Source organism: Neovison vison, chromosome 1, assembly GCF_020171115.1.
Source record: "Neovison vison isolate M4711 chromosome 1, ASM_NN_V1, whole genome shotgun sequence".
NCBI classification, from domain to species: Eukaryota; Metazoa; Chordata; class Mammalia; order Carnivora; family Mustelidae; genus Neogale; species Neogale vison.
The window spans coordinates 50,738,041-50,752,966 of NC_058091.1; the positions used below are offsets into that span (position 1 = coordinate 50,738,041).

Below are 14,926 nucleotides of genomic sequence, written 5' to 3' on the forward strand. Positions count from 1 at the left end.
AAAGATCCAAATGTATGAATAAATATAAATGATTAATTTTTATTATTATACTAGAACAGAAATAAATTAATTCTCTTTATGCAAATAACCATTTTTCTCTAAAACCTTTATCTGAGAGCCATGGGAGATATGTCTGTGAAGCAAGCTATTTTTGTTTGGTCCTTTAAAGAACAAAAATGTTTCTAAGCCACCACGTAAAAAAGACTTTTATATCAGTTGTGAATATTATTGTCCTATTTAAAATTGTAAGTCTCTTAATAGGCCATTTATTTTTCCATATAAGCAAAAATACAGACTTACATATTTTTGACATACTCAGGTCTTTGGAGAGAAACTTCTCTCTTGGATGTAGTCCACTCAGACTGCACTCTTTTTGTGGCGGGGGAGCTTAGATCAGTCTTCTCATTCTGGAAAACAGAACCTTATTGTAGTTCTAAGATAGGTCCCACCTCTTTATGTGCATTGTTCTGAAAATAACCGAAAGGTTCCAGTTTAACTTTGAGAGACATTGAAGCATTAAAAGATAAACCAAGGCATATTAAAAATTTAAGTTTATTTGAGCAAACATTGATCCGAATTGGGCAATGACAAACCAGAACTGTTTGGAGCTAGAGGGAAAGACGTATGGAGAATGTTCAAAAGCAAGGAAAGGAAATTATTTGATTGGCTTCAACTTAAAGCCCAATTAGCTGTTGGTGATTGGTTGCCCCTACTGTCTTGATTTTGTAAACTTGAGACATTTATAGGCTTAGATTTTGGTTTGCTTACATAGGCTGTCTGGTATTAGAGCCACCTCAGTCTGATGGCTTCCTTGTTTAAGTGCAATGAAAAATATTTAGTTTATATGTGCTGCCGAAGCGAGCACGAAAAATATTTAGTTGAGGGGCGCCTGGGTTAAGCATCTGATTCTTAACTTTGGCTCAGGTCATGATCTCAGGGTTGAGATTGAGCCCCAGGTCTGGCTCTGTGTGGAGTCTGCTTGTCCCTCTCCCTCTGTTCCTTCCCCTGAATAAATGAATAAAATCTTAAAAAAAAAAAAAAAGTTTAGTTGAGGGACACCTGGGTGGCTTAGTCAGTTAAGAGTCTGCCTTCTGCTGAGGTCATGATCCCAGGGTCCTGGAATCGAATCCTACAGCAGGCTCCTTGCTTAGTGGGGAGCTTGCTTCTCCCTCTTTTTCTGCTCTTTCTTTCTGACAAATAAATAAATAAATAAAATCTTTTTAAAAAAAGTTCAGTTGAGAAGGTTAATGGCATGAATTATTATTATTTATAGATGAATAAGATTAAATGTATATATATATAGTAGACCATGAGTACTATTTATGTAACTATACATGCTGAGTGTGGTCCTGTCAGTTCTCATGCTCCCATAAGATTAAATTACTTATGTGTGAATTCATCATTATAAGACTAGAATCTACATAGCACATAGGCTCCCTGCAGAAACCCACCTAGATTGACCACATTGCAGAAAGACACAGCACAGAAAGAAACACTAGAATTGTTGCTTGTCTTAGTTTTTGTATCCTAAAAGCAGAGAATTCTTATTTGCTCTTTCTGCATATGACCAACCCCCCTGATTCAGAATGAGTCTTCATTATTTTTCTATAGTCTTCCATTTCATTTTCTATTAGCTGTGACACAGACTGTGTAATGTGTGTTTACACAGATTAAAAATCTGTGTAAACAGATTTTTAGATTAAGATTAGCAGATTAAACAGATTAAGATAAACAGATTCTGCTAAAGAAGCAGAAACTTCACTATGATGGTTTGTTTTTCAAATTGCTGCAAAAGTTGCTAGAACCTATCCTTCTATAGGTTCTTCTCCCTTATGATCATGTCAGTGAGAGGATTTATTAAGATTATTTGATGAATGGAAAGACTTCTAGAACTCTTCTTAGTCTTCACCCACTATTCAACAAAATAATACTTTGTATTCATTTTCTGTTACATTGATGTTCTTCTCTGTTGAGACAAATTTTTGCCGTTTAAGACTTTCTTGCTCGGATACCTGGGTGTTGTTTAAAGATAAACTGAGGCATATTAAAAATGTAAGGGTTTCTGCAATTGCACTACTGGGTATTTACCCCAAAGATACAGATGTAGTGAAAAGAAGGGCCATCTGTACCTCAGTGTTCATAGAAGCAATGACCACAGTCACCAAACTGTGGAAAGAGCCAAGATGTTCTTCAACAGAAGATATGGTCCATATATACAATGGAATATTATGCCTCCATCAGAAAGGATGAATACCCAACTTTTGTATCAGCATGGAGGGGACTAGAGGAGATTATGCTGAGTGAAATAGGTCATGCAAAGAGAGTCAATTATCATATGGTTTCACTTACTTGTGGAGCATAAGGAATAACATGGAAGACATTGGATGAAGGAGAGGAGAAGGGAATTGGGGGAAATCGGAGGGGGAGATGAACCATGGAGACTGTGGACTCTGAGAAACAAACTGAGGTTTTGGAGGGGAGGGGTGGGGGTTGGGTGAGCCTGGTGGTGGGTATTATGGAGGGCACGTATTGCATGGAGCACTGGGTGTGGTGCATAAACAATGAATTTTCGAATGCTGAAAAAAAATAAAATTAATTTAAAAAAAAGAAATTAAAAAATTTAAGGGTTTATCTGAGAAAAAATTAATTTGAATTGGACAACACCAAACTAGAAGTAGTTAGGAGTATTCCTTCACAGAGACATTTATAGAGAGAAGATTGATGCAAAGTAAGGAGATTATTAGTTGGCTCAACCTTAAAGTCTAGTTAGCTGTGTATAATTGGTTGTCCTTACAGCACTTTTGTTTCATAACCCTGAGGCAGTTACAGGATTAGATTTTGGTTTGCTTATGTAGTCCACCATGGTGTTAGAGACACATCAGTCTAATGGCCTCATTTAATTAACTTAACAGTGTATTGTTAACCTTAAAAAAAAATAGCCAGTTATTTTATCAGCAAAATGGAGTATTTGGAAATAACAAATACTGGCAAAACTGTAGCAAGTCTGGAGAACAAAGGAGAAGAATATTCTTTTATAGAAGAAAGGGAGGAGTTGGGAGGGGCTGTTACAAAAAAATTCATTGGAGTAAATTGAGGATTCAAAATGTGTAGTGGCTTTTCATTGGCTGAGTTGTAACAGTGTGTCATTGGATGGGCTCTTGCTGGGTGAGGAAGAAATTTTTCTAACTCCTTGCTGGAGCAGTAAAGTTTAGGCTTCTTGTTGGGAATGCAAGGCACCTCTCTTCCTTTAGGGTCTGGGACTGATGATGAATGGTAGTGTGTGAGAGCTCCCACTTCTGGTCTTCTAACTCTTATTTTATTTTTAAAAATTCTTTATTTTTTATTAACATATAATGTATTATTAGACTCAGGGGTACAGGTCTGTGAATCACCAGGTATACACATTTCACAGCACTCATCATAGCACATACCTTCCCCAGTGTCCATAACACATGAGTTTTCCTTTATCCAATTTCACAGTATAGTTAAAGATAACTTAAATTTAAAGGGACCTCAAAGACTTTCTTTTTCTTTTTCTTTTTTTAAAAGATTTTATTTATTTATTTGACAGAGAGAAAGAGATCACAAGTAGGCAGAGAGGCAGGCAGAGAGCGAGGGAGAAGCAGGCTCCTGTCTGGGCAGAGAGCCTGATGTGGGGCTCGGTCCCAGGACTTTGAGATTATAACCTGAGCTGAAGGCAGAGGCTTAACCCACTGAGCCACCCAGGTGCCCCCTCAAAGACTTTCTTGTTCACTATCCTTGTTGTGTAGAGGAAGAAATAAAAATCTCAGAATCGTGGCTTTCCCAAGACTAATCCACTCTTGAAAGTCAAAGGTGGCCCTGGAACAGAGACTTGTGGTTCTAATATCCTAATCTCTACCCCCCCCCCAATAATTCTTACTGACTATCCTCTCTTAGATAGGTAAATGGAGATATTTGAATTTTTTTTCTCCATATGCTTGATTCTACATAAGTGAATTCAAGGTACATATAGGATAATTAAAAGGGAATTTTATAGCTGTCACATTTAAACATAGATACCCAATTCCAAATAGATGGAGGTCCCAAATAGATGGCTAACAATTATTAAATAATCTGTATAACAGTCACATTTCATTTCTGGCAGTGCTAATTCTTGCTAGCTATGATACATCAGGTAAATGTAATATAATTGATAATATAATTTTCAAATATCCGGCTTTGTGGGTACAGTCAGTAGGGTCAATCTGTACAATTCATAGATATATTTGGTAGTTTGTAGGCAGCTTCTGAAAGAAAGATTGGTATTTATGTTACAGGATTCATGACTGAAGAAGGCAGTTGAAACAGGTAAACACAAGCACTAAGTGAATTTACAGCAACACATTATCAGGTACTTAGAATTAGGTTCTTATTTCATTAGAACAAAGAAAATTAGTTGAAAGAGTTAAAAACATATTTTAGAAATACTCTGTTTTAAAAATACAGAATATAACATAACTCAAATGAGATAAAATCTTTATAGTATTTTTAAAAGAAGGTAGCTATAAAGTTTTCCTACCAAAAGGAAAATAAATACATTTTTCTTAAAGATGTTATTTGTGGGGCACCTGGGTGGCTCAGTCGGTTAAACTCAGGTCATGATCCCAGGGTCAAAAAATCAAATAAATAAAATATTTTAAAAGATAAATAAAAAGGAAAAAGAAAAAATGTTTATTTATTTATTTGAGACTGCAAGCAAGAGCAAGAGAGAGAGAGCATGAGTTGGGGGGGGGGCAGAAAGAGAGAGAGAGAGGGAAAAGCAGGCTCCCTGTTGGGCAGGGAGCCAGCCTTGGGGCTCGAGTTCCAAAATGATGATCAGAGCCAAAGGCAGCTACTTAACTGACTGAGCCACCCAGGTGCCCCTAAATACATTTTAAAGTAAGAACAAAAGAATATAATTAGCTTTTCTCCAAGTGTGAGGAAAAATGAGAAAAAATCTTCACTGTAGTATGTTAAATAATAGTTCTCGGAATTAGTCAATAGAAAAGATAGTTTCCTTGAGATTTTTAATGTAACTCGGAACTTTATCGACTCTTTATAGAAAAAAACTGAACTTTTCATTGCCAGTTAATTATTAAAGTACCAGTTTATAAAACAGCAATTTTTCTATTGATTTTGAAAGGAACATGAGTATCAGTATAATGGGTTATTAGTCAATCACTGGTATTAAGAATTAGCTATTAATTGTGAAGTAGATGGTAAACATTTTATTCAAATAATTCTCACAATAGAATTTTCATTTTGGGTTCCCAAATGAGGTAACTTTATGTGAAATTCTCAGTACCAACTTAATTGTTTTTTCTCAGGAAATAATGTCTTCATAAATGTCTATATATCTTAGATTGAATAATACACTTTAGGGAATATTCCAGTGAATATTGCTAACTGTGTTATAATATCAAATTCAGTTCAGTATTCAGTGATTCTTTTTTTAATTCATAATCATCAAAAAACACAAAATCTACGGTAAAAGTAAATTGGAAAGTTAGAAAGGAAATTGGAGGAGAGGTATTTATCACTGTTGAAATATTGGCTAATTATAACCAAATATAGAGTGAGAAGATGAAGTAATTATGGTATGAATTAGAAAATAGATACTTCTGTGAAAAGACAAAACCAGAACTCTTATCAGAAAAGCTGAGTTTCTATGCATAAAATGGTAAAGGGTAAGGAATTTTTACATGCTGGATAAGTAAACAAGATTGAAAACTCTAATTTTTTTTAGTGGTAGAGAAATGTATTTAATTATACAACAACCTGAAGTTACCACTTGTGAGTAAAGCACCAAATAAATATTTCCTTATAATTGTGAGAATGTGCGAAGATAGAAAAAAAGAGGAGGATTTACAAAATATTTCAATGATCTATTCCAGATGTGAATTCACCTAGAGCCTAAAGATGTCAATTAGAATCGATTATTCAGAAGCTGATTATCCCATTAATCTATTTCCACGTGCTTTTTCCTTAACATTTGTCTTTTCTTTTCCATTGTTAGCAAGAAGGAGAGACAAATGACTTTGGAGGCAAAATTAGTTGATTATGTGTAAAAAGCTAACTGGTTCAATGGAATATTACTAGACCAAGAAAGGAATGTCATAGTGATATGTACTACAACATCAATAATTCTGGAAAACTTTATGCTAAGTTAAAAAACAAGTTGCAAACTGCCCATATTGTATGATTCTCTTTATATATTTTTTAAATATTTTATTTATTTATGAGAGAGAATGAGTTGGGGGAGGGAGAGGTAAAGGGAAAGGGAGAAGCAGGCTCCCCACTGAGCAGGGAGCTGGACATGGGACCTGATCCCACCTGAGCAGAAGGCAAATGCTTAACCAACTGAGCCATGAAGGCATCCCTGATTCTCTATTATATTAAATGTTAAGAATAAACAAATTTATACTAACAAAAAGGAGATTAGTGATTAGTGCTTACATGGGGCCAGGGGTGGTGCTAATAGCTAGGGGATTTCTTTCAGGAATAATAAAAATATTCTTACATTGACTGTGGTAATGGTTATATAACATTGTGAATATGCTAACATTGTGAATATGCTAACATAATTGAATTGTATGTTTTAAATGGTCAGGTTTTTGATATGTATATTATATTTTAATAAAGATTTTTTAAAAGAAAAATTACATCTCAATTCAAATCTTACAAGAGTTCCATTTAGAAAAAGGCAATACATTGACCATTACATCTAAAAAGATGAAGGCAACTGGTTACGTTGATAAAACAATTTTATTGGCTGGTAAGGATGAAAGATAAATTGTGATTTTTATGGAGGCTCAATCACACAGGCATGATCAGTTATTAAATCCACTCCTAGTCCCTCTCCCATCTTTGAGGAATGGGATGTGGAACTGAAAATTGCAAGCTTCCAGTCATGGCTTGGTCTTTCTGGTGACCAGTCCCTATCCAAGATCTACGTCTTTAGAACAAAGACACTGCTATTATTACCCAAGAAGTTCCAAAGGATTAAGGATCTCTGTGTCAGGAATTGAAGTAAAAGACTGAATTGTAGAAGAAAATATTCTACCAGCATCCCTATATACAAGGAAACTGCTGTAGCCAAATTCATCATCATATTAGGAAACAAACTTGACAAGGTAGTCAATGAGAGCAATGCCAGCCTCAGCATTGAAAGTGGAAGAGTGAGTGTTACTGTTAAGGTTCAGGAGACAACTTGGTATTCAGGGTAGCCTGAGATGCCCTTGAAGCAGCCCTCTGGTGCCTGCTTCATCACCTTCTAGATGTCATTGTATTTGGCAAGTTTCTCCAGGTAGCAGGTTAGATCCACGACTGACCTGTAGTGTTTGGACAATAAACAATAATTTTAAAAGAATAATATAAATGGTCTGTGTTTCTAATAAATTAAAATTGGGCATGAGGACACAGACGTCCATGCCAGTGAGCTTCCCATTCAGCTGAGGGATGACCTTACATACAGCCTTGGTGGTTCCAATAGAAGCAGGGATGATGTTCTGGGCAGCCTCTCAGCCATCACACCATAGCTACCTAGAAGAATTGTCCATGGTCTTCTGGATGACAGTGATGGCATGAACTGTGTTCATGAATCCCTCTGTGATACCAGAGTTGTCATGGATGACCTTGGCCCAAGGGGCCAAGCAGTTGGTGGTGCAGGAGGCATTGCTGATGATCTTGAGGGAGTTGTCATACATCTCATGGCTCACACCCATCATAGACATGGGTGCATCAACAGAAAGGGCTGAGATGTTGACCCTCTTGGCCCCACCCTTAAAGTGAGCACCAGGCTTCTCCATGCTGGTTTAAGACCTCAGTGGACTCCACAAAATACTCAGCATCAGTATCACCCCATTTGATGTTGGCAGGATCTCCCTCCTGGAAGATGGAGATGGGCTTTCCATTGATGACAAGTTTTCCGTTCTCACCCTTGGCTGTCGACTTTGCCGTGGGTTGGGTCATCGATGGTGACAGTATCCACTTTGCCAGAGTTCAAATAGCCCTGGTGACCAGACACTCAATATGGCCAAATCCATTGACTCCAGCCCTCACCTCCACATCTCAGGGACATGCACCAGAAGATGCAGCTGTCTGTCAAAAGGACAGGAGCAGAGAATCATATTTTAAAATATTTTTATATTGATGGCAAGAGTTTGAGTTTTCCCATCAGTAAGAGATAATTTGAAAGTAATGGAAGAATATAGTGAATATCCACTTTAGTAATTATGAAATAAAAATTCAAAGGATTGATATGAAAAGAGATAACATTTAAATTTTGTCTTTTACTTTATGTAAACTATTTGATGCTTTCATGGTGTATTAATCATTTATTATGCCAGCATATTTGAAGATCAAATGTCTGGGTTAAAAGGTAGAAAAGGTAGATTTCAACTTCTTCATTTCAGTCACTTTTAACCAGTGATGTCCAGAGTGATCTACACAGTCATTTTCAAGTGATTGAAATGAGTTTGTACAAGAAACAGTAATTTTAAAAGAATAAAAATCTTATACATGGTATGCATTTCTAATAAATTAAAATTTCCATTCAGTTTGACAAGCAATCTGAGATTTTAACACTCCCTTTAATACTTTTGCCCATCTGGGAGGTTACTATTTTTACCCAAGTTTTTACTGTAATGTATTTTTTTTTTCTGTATTTAGTGGGTCAGGCTTCTGCACAAAAAGCTATCCAGGCAATCAACCATAGGCATGATGAGCATTTCAAAGAAGAGAAGAGGTGTGTGCCCTTGTGAATTATATGTTCAAATTCATTGCCCATTTTTCAAAAGTATTAACGTCCTCTTATTGGTTTGTAAGATATCTGACCAGACCATCATCCCCTTGATAATATGTAATAACTAGGTACATAGGTCTGAGCCTGATGGTGTAAGCTCAGATTCCAACTCCATCATCTATTTGTTGAAAAACATGGATCAATAAGTCAGCTAACACTTCCTCACTTTTCTCATCTATAAAATGAGGACAGTAATACTAACCATATCTGATTATTGCTAGCAAAGTTAAAGGCTTAATGCATGTAAAACTTTTAGAAACTTTGTTCCTAAATTTCCTCTTGCATGAAAGGAGGCTAATCATTCCATTTTGTAGCACTATCACGAGACTAAACACTTTTATATATGTAGAGTGATCTGAATGGTGCTAGGCATGTGGTCACTGCTATGTAACTACAAGTGCTATTAATATTTTTACTTTATTATTATTCTAATAATGTGCAGTGTACAATAACTCCTTGCTCTTAACTATATAGTGCAAATAATTGGGTTTATGGTGTGTTTTGTAAAGTTTTGAATTTTTTATGCAATGGAAACATTTTATAGGCCAATGGATGTTAGTCGTGCCATCGCATTCTTTACATGGTTGTCTTAATCTGCTTGAGGTGCCATAACAAAATTCCATAGACTTAGTGGCTTAAACAACAGACATTTAGTTCTTATACTTTTGGAGTCTGAAAAGTCCAAGATCAGGGTGCTGGGAGATTCATTTGCTGGCAAGGGACTTCTTCTGACCTTAGATGGCTTTTTTTTTTTTTTTTTTTTTTTGTATTTTCATCACATGGAAGAGAGAGAGCAGGAGAGCTCTGGGCTCTTTTTGGCCAGAGGGTCAAAGCTCTTTTGGCCAGAGCTCTTTTTGTCTTCTTAAAAGAATACTATTCCCATCATTGGGGGCCCCACTCTCAGGACCTCATCTAGACCTAATTACCACCCAAAGGTCCATCCCTCCGAAAATACTACACTGGAGATATATGAATATGAATTTGAGGGATTTGGGAATGTGAATATTCAATACATAACAATAATTGTCTCATTTCAATCTCTGTGTATCTTACAGGTTTGATGCTTTTATTATCCCACTTTTCAAATCAGAAAACTACTCTTTTCCAACATATATTTGAAAAGTTGTTTTAACTTTTTATATTGGACTTGAGATTCATCATTGTTGTTTTATAGGTACATTTATAAAGCTCCAGTTATACATATATTTATATATATATGTATTTTATTTTTATAGTTTGATGGATAAATGATTAAAATAATAAAACAAAGTATGTCATATTTATCATGTTTTATTGTTAAAAAATTTGTAAAATAATAAACAGAAAAACTTAATATAGTTAAGGTTCCTCTTACCATTTTGTCAGAATAAGCACACTTTATTTAGCTGAAACTCTCTAATTTGAGTGCATATGAAATTCCTATGTCAACCTTTGACCATAATTTATTTGATTAATCTTTTTCAGTTACTTTGTTATTGAAATTCAATTTCTATAAAATATTGTTAGTCTATTAGCATCCCAACATTTTATTGACATGTTTCATTATAGGAGAATAGTCTCATATATCATGACATTGGTTTTTTAAAGATATATATCAGCAGTATGTTTTGCTTTATCTCTGATTCTATTGCAAAAAAAGAGGGAGGGGTGTTTGGATCTAACTGGCCATGATTGTGGAACTAAGCACATATAAACACTCCATGGTACCCTCTGGAATTCTAACTCTGTTATTTAAAAGGTTCTGAGGACTGAGCTGTGTGTTTAAAAGGTTCTGAGAACTGAGCTGTGTCTGCAGAATGAAGACTTGTTCTGTTTTGTTTTGGTTTTACTCTCCAGGTACCTGTGACCAGAAAGTGAAGTTTCTTTCTTTCTTTCTTTCTTTTTCTTCACATTGCTAATTTTTATAATTTTTATAATTTCTTCTACTCTATCTTGCCAAAACTTCGCTATTCTTTTGATATTCATGATATTTGACTATTAAATTGGCTCCCCTTTTCTGAATTTTCCTTCATTCAGTAAGGTCTTTAGTTTTTGACTCAAAATCCCTTTCTCCATTCCATTCTTATTGTCAGTGAGTCCCTCCAATGATATTTTATCCCAATTCTCTTCTGCTACTTGCTGAAATGACCTCTCAGCCACTGCTTTTCCTAAAAACTCTGAAAGTGTGATTTCAGACATCTCGCTTTCTGTCTCAACACCCCTGTATCATCCAGTTCCACTGATAGGATTCCTCAATATTGAAGCTGCTAGTCCACTAACCCCATAATTTTCTTACTAACCATCATTCCTCCTCACACCTCGTTCTGCTCTTTGCTCAGTTTATATCTCATGGTCTATTTGGCCTTTGCAAAAGCGCTGCCATCTTTGAGCTCTGATGTTCTCCACCAGCAGTAGTTTAAGTCCTATGGAATCCAGTCATCCAGCTTTTTCTTGTCTGTACCCTAAACAGCTGAATTTTGCACAGAAAAATAACATAATTCAGGGTAGCTAGTTTAGACACTTAGGTAACACTGGCAGGAAATTTTACAATGCATTCCTAGCAAGCTTTGAAGCCTCTCTCTTCCAGATCTGTGCTTCTTAAAGTATTTTCCAGAAACTGGTACTCTTTTATAAGCTATTTATTAGTGGTCCATGAGAGTGAATTTGCAAACTTTTAGAGCAATTTCAAGGGATAAGTTTAATGCTCCTGAATCTAATGTTAGACAAGTCTTGTTTCAGTTTTATCTGACTTTTAAAAAATTTAATATTCCAGTATTTCATTTTTATTTTATGAAAGTATTTGTTCATGGTGGATTGCAAATAAAAATAAATGGTCTATTACCTTGGATTATTTGAGAAACACTATCTTGGGTGATTATTTCATACCTTCTCCTCTCTTCTGGAACCTCTCTTTACCTTCCTTATCTTGCAGAAGATAGAGCTGTCTTCTACTTCAGTGTAAAAGAACATAGAAGCTATTGGAAGGGAGCTCTGTCTCCCTCTTATTTCCACGTTGGGGATCGTACCAGCACCTGCCCTGCCACTGCCCTCCCCTGCTCCTGTGGAAGAGGCCCCTCCCTTCTCTGCACCCTCACCTTTCACCAGTGCTTCGGGGCCCCTTGTCCTTTCTTACCTTGTCAGAGATTTGCTCTGCAGTTTTCCCTTTCTTCACCAGCACCATCTCTTTCTCTGAATAATTCCCACCAATCCTGCAAACATGCTGCAGTATCTCTCCTCTGAAAAAGAAAAGAAAAAAAGGCAAATATGTGAATCTAAGTTCAATATTCCCACAAGGTCCTCCTCCATTTCTCTGCTTGTCCTTCTCATCAAAAGTTCTCAAAAAGAATGTGGGAAAGCTGAGGACTCTCGTCTAGAGGAACTCCGGAGCTCCAGCAATATTGAGGTGGGGGCACCCCAGATTGTAGTTTCTCATTGTAATTGGTTTCCCTGTCCTGGGGTAATATGTGAGTTTTGCACCACACACAGGAGAAATTTGTAATTGTTTATTTGATGGTGCAGACAGATAAGCCTCATCATCCACACTTTTTATTAAGCATATCACTGAGCTATTCATAGACTTCTCAAGACAGTAGACTAGAGCAACCACAGCAGGGCCTTTGCTGGCTGCTCTCTGGTGGCCCCGACTAAGTATGAGTCACAGCAAGGGCTAACTGCTAAGGGGGAGTTCCTCAATTTTAGGCAGAGTAAATTTAGTAAGCCTATTTCTCTGAACACTGCTTGTCTTTACTGATTATTTCATATTCATCCCTCTACCTCCAGTTGGGACAAGCCTTCAGGGATTAAGAACTCAGCGATATTTCTTGATGAATAAAGAAGATGTTCATTAAGTATCTACTATATTCTAAAATTAAATGTTTGCAAATATGCGTAATCAGCAATATTGAATAATGTGGTGTTTGGTGAGAGGACAACCTGGAAAACGCTGATGAAAATTCTCATTTTTCAAGAGAAATAAATCTCTTTCTGGTTAGGTGAAGGAGAAAAATATTATAGTGTTGTACAGATAAATATTCTCTTATAATAGTAATCATTATTAGATATTGTTCAGTGATTCATTATATTAATATTTTAAGATAATAAATTCTAGTTGTCTAGAATGAAAGGATATATTGACCTTAACAGAAAAATAATTTTGAGGTAAATTAAGCATCAATGAAAATTATTATATGAATATTGGTCTTTTGCTGGCTTTTTACTTACATTGGATCATTGTTTTATTGCTCTCCTAAATAGCTATCTATATGAGAGCCCATTTTAACTTAACATTACCTTTCCATCAAAGGATATGAATTCTTTATTAAGCTCAATAGCTTTTTTTTTTTAAGATTTTATTTATTTATTTGACAGACAGAGATCACAGGTAAGCAGAGAGGCAGACAGAGAGAGAGAGAGGGGGAAGCAGGCTCCCTGCCAAGCAGAGAGCTCGATGTGGGGCTCAATCCCAGGACCCTGGGATCATGACCTGACCCTAAGCATAGGCTTTAACCCACTGAGCCACCCAGGCACCCCTCAATATTTTTTTTAATAGAAAAAATTATAAATGATTTTTATTTTATTCATCAGTGACTTTACAACATGAAGACAGAATAGTTAAGAAATGTAGCCATCACACTGTATAGATTTGAGGTGATCTTTCATTCCTGGTTCCTTGAATTACCTAATTATAAAACTGTGCTACTCAATAATTAAGTAATACACTTTTAGAGTACAAAACCAAAGCAAAACTACCATTTTATCCTTTATGTCAATATATAAATGACATTTATTGCTGGTTGCAAGTTTTTGTAAGTTCTAACAGTGACCCTCTATTACTTGTTATGTCAAATAAAGCTCATGCACCCCTATTCCAAGTCTAATGTGTTTGTGAGGGGTGCTGTCATTAACCTACTACCACCATCCCAGTCATCCTTTGGTCAGCAACAAGTGAGTATTTAATCTATGGAATGTCAGTAAGAGGACTTCATTAGAATTTTTCACCTTGGTACCAAAGTGTGCTTCAGCCATATTCTTGTGATAGCAGAGAGAGTGAAGGCAACATAATAGCAAGGAGGAGAGAAGATAATTAAATTAAATTAAATTAAATTAATACCAGTAAATTCTTCCACCTAAGGAATTTGAAATGAGTTTTGATACAACTGACCAATCCCTAACTCTGCCAGGATTCTAATTATATTCCCTAACAATGTATATCTCAGTGAAGAGAAGAGTGTTTACAGGGATTGGTTAAATCTTTTAAATCAAAACGTTGGTGGCTGAGTTGGTGCCAAGCTAACTGTCCTTGAAGAGGGGCTATTCCTTTGAAGTAACCACTGGCAGAAATTTGTTGGGAAGTAATGATGATAAACATAGGAGCTATTTCATAAAATATCTGTGAGAAATAGTAAGTCTTAATGACATTTACTGTGAAATTTGGAACTCAGTACAAACCAAAGAGAAATGTACAAGTGCTACGAAGTTACTGTCAATGGCCTAAATGTAAAAACTAAGTTGTGGCTGAAAATACCCTTTGTACAATAAGAAACTATGAAATTTCAAGTTCTACTCACTGCAGAGAGGGAATAAAAAGGCATGATACTGCATTGATCTGTTTTTTACACTAGACTTACTAGAAAGTGAAAAATCATAAAATTTGAGACCATACTTTTTTTCTCATCAAAGAAGGCATTTAATTAGATACTAAAGACTATTCCATTTCATGGTTAGCAGGACCATTTTTCTGCACAGAAGCCTGAAATGTCATAATTGTATTGATGAGTTTTATGTTCCTATTTTAGAGATCTGTCCTTATTCCTCAAAAAGAGCCACAGTAACATACTGACATAGTCACACTCAGTTTCACTTTTTTGTGTGACTTAATTAGTCTGCCAGATGATATAAACTTAGCACTATACTAACTGTTTTGAAGATTTAAAAAAGACATGTAAAATGCTTTTGCCTTCAAGGATATTTAGTAAGGATTTATAATTAATTCCCAGAGAAATGATAACGTCTGTTAAGTGGTGTTTCTTACAAATATATTTTCTGTACAAGACAGGTCAATTTGAGAATGAAACCTATCACTGGGGATAAGAAGGCTCAATGTTGAGGAAAGTGAGGTTTGGAAGGGATAATAAAGATCACTGT

General features: G+C 35.8%; 1 pseudogene; it reads right to left on the minus strand.

Moving 5' to 3' along the window:
• Window positions 1-6,058: 6,058 nt before the first annotated feature.
• Window positions 6,059-14,926, minus strand: part of LOC122895825 — a 33,265-nt pseudogene continuing 24,397 nt past the window's right edge.